The sequence below is a fragment of the Python bivittatus genome, unplaced genomic scaffold (genome assembly GCF_059951505.1).
Source record: "Python bivittatus isolate LINGU-HERP-01145 unplaced genomic scaffold, Pbiv_v1 ctg000340_np1212, whole genome shotgun sequence".
Classification (NCBI taxonomy): Eukaryota; Metazoa; Chordata; class Lepidosauria; order Squamata; family Pythonidae; genus Python; species Python bivittatus.
The window spans coordinates 32,128,795-32,134,794 of NW_028277056.1; positions in this window are offsets into that span (position 1 = coordinate 32,128,795).

Sequence of the window (6,000 nt, forward strand, 5' to 3'; positions counted from 1 at the left end):
ATCTCCATCCCAGGTGCCTTAAGTGATGCTGTGACTGCCCTCTCGCGGTGCCTGGAGGCTGTGGGGGCCTGGATGGGGGACAACAGGCTTCGACTGAACCCTGGTAAGATGGAGTGGCTGTGGGTATGGGGAGCCTCAAGATCTAGGAGTTTTTCATCTTTGGTTCTTGACAGGGTCGCACTACCCCAGACAGACCCAGTGCATAATCTGGGGCTCCTCCTGGACTCACAACTCCTGCTCGAAGAGCAGGTGGCAGTCATGGCTAGAAGGGCTTTTGCACGACTTTGCGTTGTGCAGCCGTTATGCCCCTTCCTGGATCAGGAGGCCCTCTGCATGGTCACTCATGCCCTGGTCACCTCCGGGTTGGTCTACTGTAATGCACTCTACATGGGGTTACCCTTGAAGAGTATCTGGAAGCTACAGCTGGTACAGAATGCGGCGGCGCATGTCAGGTTCGGTCAGCACGAGGCTTCAGGGAAGCACGGGGCTGCAGGGAAGCTCGCAGCCAGACCACGCAGAATCCACCGGCGGTAGCTAGCGGGGAAAAGAGGAACCGAAAGCGCCGCTAATTAACGGGCCACCTGCGCCCAGCCAAACAGGAAAACCGCAGTGGAAGTTTTTAACTATAAACTGATAACGGCACGAGCCAGCAAGGAACGGGGCCGTAGGCAGCGAAACAAGATCGCAACGCAGCACAGTACCCGCGGGCTTGCACGTAGCGGGGAGGAACCAACCCAGCCGGAGGGGGACTGGAGATCAAGGACAATGGACTCTGACCGATCCTGCCATCATGAACAATCAAGGGGGATTATTGGGGGGCCAATAATCCGCAGCTGCAATGTGATCGCAGGGCGGGAAAAAGCGCGGGAAGGGGGGAATATAACAAGTGATGCAATTGTACCAAGCCAGTCCTGGCTTTGCTTGTGACTACTACGTTACGCATGAGTAAACCTTCTTTGTGAACCACACGTGTCACGAGAGTTTCTCTGTCGAACGGGGCAAACCTCACATAAAGCCAGGACTCACCGTTAGCGCTACCCGGTACCACCGAGGAACGTTTCTTTTCTCAATACAGGCATGACCAGCGATGAGGAATCCGTGGGTCAGCTGGAGCGCGAGGAACCCAGGCTCGAGGAGGGGCGGTCAGAGCCACCCTGGAGCGACGGGGCAGCGACCAGGGCCGGGCGCCCTCCATCCGAGTGGTGGTCGATGGGCATGAACCAAGGGCCAGACGGTTCAGGTGTCACGATGACCCGAGGTTCCGGGTTCCGGAACCGCGAGTGGAGTGAGAAGTTCGCCCGACTAGAGGAGAGAGTCGAGCGGTGCCTAGACGCCATGGAAGCGATGCTCCAGACCCTGCTACAGAGAGTGGGACCACCGACGGTGAGCGATGGGGCGAGCAACAGGGGTGGCGGTCCGGCACCCCCGCCGGCACCACCCACGGCGCCCCGGTCGGAGGACCAACGGGCGGCAGACGCCCTGAGACTTCGAGGTATCACGGGGAAGTTCTCAGGGGACCCCGAACAGCTGCCGCACTTTCTGACGCACATCAGGGGGTTCATGCAGAGGGGTGGTCACCTATTCGCTAGAGACGAGGACAGAGTATCCTACGTGGCCGAGCTGCTAGATGGCCAAGCAGCTAGCTGGGTGATTGGACTGTACGATGCCAACGCGGCGGAGCTACGGAGTTTCCCGGACTTCATGCAGGCGCTCCGGGACAGATTCGAGGACACATTGAGCGCCAAGCGGGCGGAGGACGACATCCTGCAGTTCAGACAGCGGGGCAAATCAGTATCGGAGTATGCCCTGGAGTTCCGGAGATTGGCAGAGAAGCTCACGGACTGGCCGGAGTCCCTGAAGGTGAAGTATTTTAAGAGGGGGCTCAACCCAGAGATCCTGGAGTGGGCACTGGGACGGGACGACCCGCCCACAGTGAAGGATTGGATCTGGCTGGCCGGAACGGCGGAATCGGCATGGCGGCAGATCCAACAGAGCGCGAGACGACGGGACCAGCCGAGGGACCAGCCGAGGGAGAGAACCCCCGAGGAGAGGCGGAGCAGTCGGCGGCAGTCCACCGGGGGGCGAGAGGCGACCAGAGCCCCAAACCTGTGCTTCCGGTGCGGAGGCAGAGGCCACCGAGCGGCGTAGTGCCCAACGGAGCGGGAAGGAGCCCCACTACGGCCCGAAGTCAAGCCCCCGCGTGCGACCGGGAAAAGGACCGGCGACCGACCGTGGAAGGGGGCAGTGGCGGCGGTGACCGAGAAAGGACGCGGGGGGTGGTCGACCCCGGAGACAGCGTCCTCCGGAGAGGACTCGGAGCCGGCGGGAAACGAGGCGCGCTCGCACTGAACGGCGTCCCAGTGCGAGCAGGGGAGTCGAGACGCGCGGACCCAATAGGAGATGAGGACTGCCCACCGTTCCGGGTGAGAATACACATCCGGGGGGTGAGATCCGGAGGGGAGGCACAGCTGCGGGTGCTACTGGATTCAGGCTGCACCCACTGCTTGATGCACCCAGCGGTGGTCTCGGGGCTCGGACTACAGCTGAGGCGCCTCCGGGACCCCATTTCATTCAGCCAGCTAGATGGCACGCTGGCAGGGGGGGGGCCAGCTCAGTATTACACCGAGCCGGTCCAGATGACGATCGGGAGCCACCGGGAAGAACTGAGATTTGTGGTGGTCCCGGTGGCCGACTACGCGGTGGTACTCGGCTTGGCGTGGCTGCGGCGGCGGAACCCACGAGTCGACTGGACGGCGGAGGCAGTGCGGTTCGGGGTCGATAGACCGGCGAGGTGCGAGAGCAGAGGGGACCGAGCCGTGGAGACGGAGGTGGCCGCAACCACCGGCGGGCAAGTGGAGGGTCCGGTACACCAGGAGACGGGGCGAGAGCAGATGGAGCCTGAGACCCGGGCGGCAATGGCAGCAGCGGCAGCGCCGGGACCCCGGAGACCCGCCACGATCCCGAGGCGTGGGGAGGCGGCGGCGACTGACGAGACGACCGCAAAGCGAGAGGCCGGGCCCGGGGAACCCACGACGGGCGGCGGAATCCCGAGGCAGTATCGAGACCTGGCGGCAGCGTTCGGGGAGAAGGAGTCCGACCAGCTCCCACCACACCGGCCCAGTGATTGCGCCATCGAGTTAGAGCCAGGAGCGACCCTGCCTAAGCCGAAAATGTACTCCCTGTCAAGGAGGGAGATGGGGGCCTTGCGGGAGTTCATAGACAAGAACCTAGCGCGGGGATTCATCCAACCCGCGAAGTCACCATTAGCGGCCCCGGTGCTATTCCGGGAGAAGAAGGATGGCTCGCTCCGAATGTGCGTGGACTACCGGGGGCTGAACGCAATCAGCACGGAATACAAATACCCCCTCCCCCTGATGAAGGACTTGATGTCGCATCTATCTAAGGGGAGGGTGTTCACAAAACTGGACTTGCGCGAAGCTTACTTCAGAGTCAGGATCCGCGCAAAAGATGAGTGGAAGACGGCGTTCAACACGCCGCTCGGAAGCTACCAGTTTTCCGTGATGCCGTTCAGATTAAAAGGGGCCCTGGGGGTATTCATGCAGCTAATAAATGAGGTGCTGCACGACCTACTCTACCGGGGCGTCCTGGTCTACCTGGACGACATCCTCATCTACACCGAAACCCTGGCGGAGCACGTGAGCCTGGTGCGCACGGTGCTCCAGAGATTGCTGAAGGCACAGCTGTATGCAAAGCTATCGAAATGCGAGTTCCATCGAGAGCAACTAGACTACCTCGGCTACCGAATATCCAGCCGGGGAATCGAGATGGACCCGGCGAAAGTAAGGGATGTCCTTGGCTGGGAAGCGCCGCGAACCCAGAGGCAACTCCAAAGCTTCCTAGGGTTTGCGAACTTCTATAGACAGTTTATCCCGAACTTCGCCCAAATCGCCCTTCCCCTAACCGACCTGCTAAAAACCAAGGGCACTGGGAAACCCCCCAAGCCCAGCATGGCACTTGCGTGGACTGCAGAATGCCAGGGGGCGTTTGAGGAGCTAAAACGGCGGTTCACAGCGGAGCCGATCCTGCGCCATCCCGACCCGGACCGGCAGTTTATAATCCAAGTAGATGCGTCAGACGTGGCAACGGGGGCAGTCCTGCTCCAGCCCAGCCCGGAGGGGCCCATCCACCCATGCGCCTACGCCTCCCGCAAATTCACCGAGACGGAGAGGAGGTGGATGGTGTGGGAGAAAGAGGCGTACGTGGTCAAGTGGGCACTGGCCACGTGGAGGCATCTACTGGAGGGGGCAGCTGAACCGTTCGAGGTGTGGACGGACCATAAGAACCTCGAGGCCCTGAAGACCCCGCGTAAGCTATCCCCCAAACAGGCGCGGTGGTCCCAATTCTTCAGGAGGTTCAGGTTCACCCTAAAACACATCCCCGGGAAGCGCAACTTCCTAGGAGATGGACTGTCTCGCATGCCCCAGCACGCCAGCCTACGGGAGGAGATCGTGGACTCCATCATCCCGGCCAGCAGACTGGCTGCAAAGGCGGTGACCCGAAGCCAGACCAAGGGGGAGCGACGGGACGCGGCGCCTGAAGTAAGGCAAGGGTTCGCGGAGGCGGCGGAGCGGGACGCTTGGCTCAAGCAGAACCGAGAGGCGCTAACCAGCCAAGAGGGGTTGTGGTGGTACGAAGGAAAGCTGTACGTGCCCGAGGGTTGCCGACGGGAGGTCATGGAAAGAGCCCACGACAGTCGGAGCGCGGGGCATTACGGCTTCGTGAAGACGCTCCACTTAATCCGGCGGCAGTTTTTGTGGCCCACGCTCCGGAAGGACGTGGAGGCGTACTCGGGGGGTTGCCCGGTGTGTGCGACGGCGAAAGGGGCTAAAGGCAAACCTAGAGGGCTACTCCAGTCGGTAGCGGAACCCGACGGCCCATGGCAAGAGGTCGCCATGGACTTCATAGTGGAGCTCCCGGAGAGTAAGGGGAAGACCGCCATTTGGGTGGTTACGGACTTATTCTCCAAACAAGCGCACTTTGTAGCGTGCCGGCGAGTCCCCACGGCCGAGGGGTTGGCGAGACTGTTCGTGCAACATGTTTACCGACTACACGGCGCGCCCCGACGGATCGTCAGCGATCGGGGCGGCAACTTCATCGCGCGGTTCTGGAGGGAGTTCCTGAAGCGGGTGGGGACGAAACAAGCCCTTTCTTCCGCGGTGCATCCGCAGACGGATGGAGCCACGGAACGCCTGAATGGGGGGCTCGAACAGTACCTGCGCTGCTACGTGGGGCACCAACAGGACGATTGGGCGGAGCTACTACCATTCGCGGAAGTGGCATACAACAACGCCGTCCACAAGAGTACCGGGTTCTCTCCGTTCAAAGTAGCCACCGGGAGAGACTTCGTCCCCATGCTGGAGTTGCCTCAGCCGGAATCCCAGATCAACTCCCTGGACGCCTGGTTCGCCCAAATCGACGCGACCCGGCGAGCGGCGCACGCGGCATTGCAAAGAGCCAAAGCCGACTACAAGAAACACGTGGACCGCAAGAGGCTCCCCGAGGAGAAATGGAAAGTGGGGGACCAGGTGTATCTGTCAACCAAAAACCTAAAGACGCACCAGGCATCGAAAAAACTCAGCCCGAGGTTTGTGGGGCCGTTCCCCATTGCAGAGATCATCAATCCGGTGACCGTCAGGCTGACGCTCCCGAAAAGCCTCGGGAAGATCCACCCGGTGTTCCATTGCAGCCTGCTAAAGCTGCACCAGCCGGGGAACGCCTGGCACAAGGCAGAGGGAGTGCCACCACCCATCATGGTCGGGGGGGAGCAGCACTTCGAGATCAACCAGATACTGGACGCCCGGAGGCACAAGGGGCAGACCCAGCTCCTAGTGCAATGGAAACATTTCCCCAAGTCCCACAGCGAATGGGTGAGTAAAACCCACATAAGGGCGCCGGACCTAGTGCGGGACTTTTACAATAAATACCCCGGGAAGCCGAAGTAGAGCCGGGGGGGGGAGTTGTCTTCAGGGGGGCGGCATG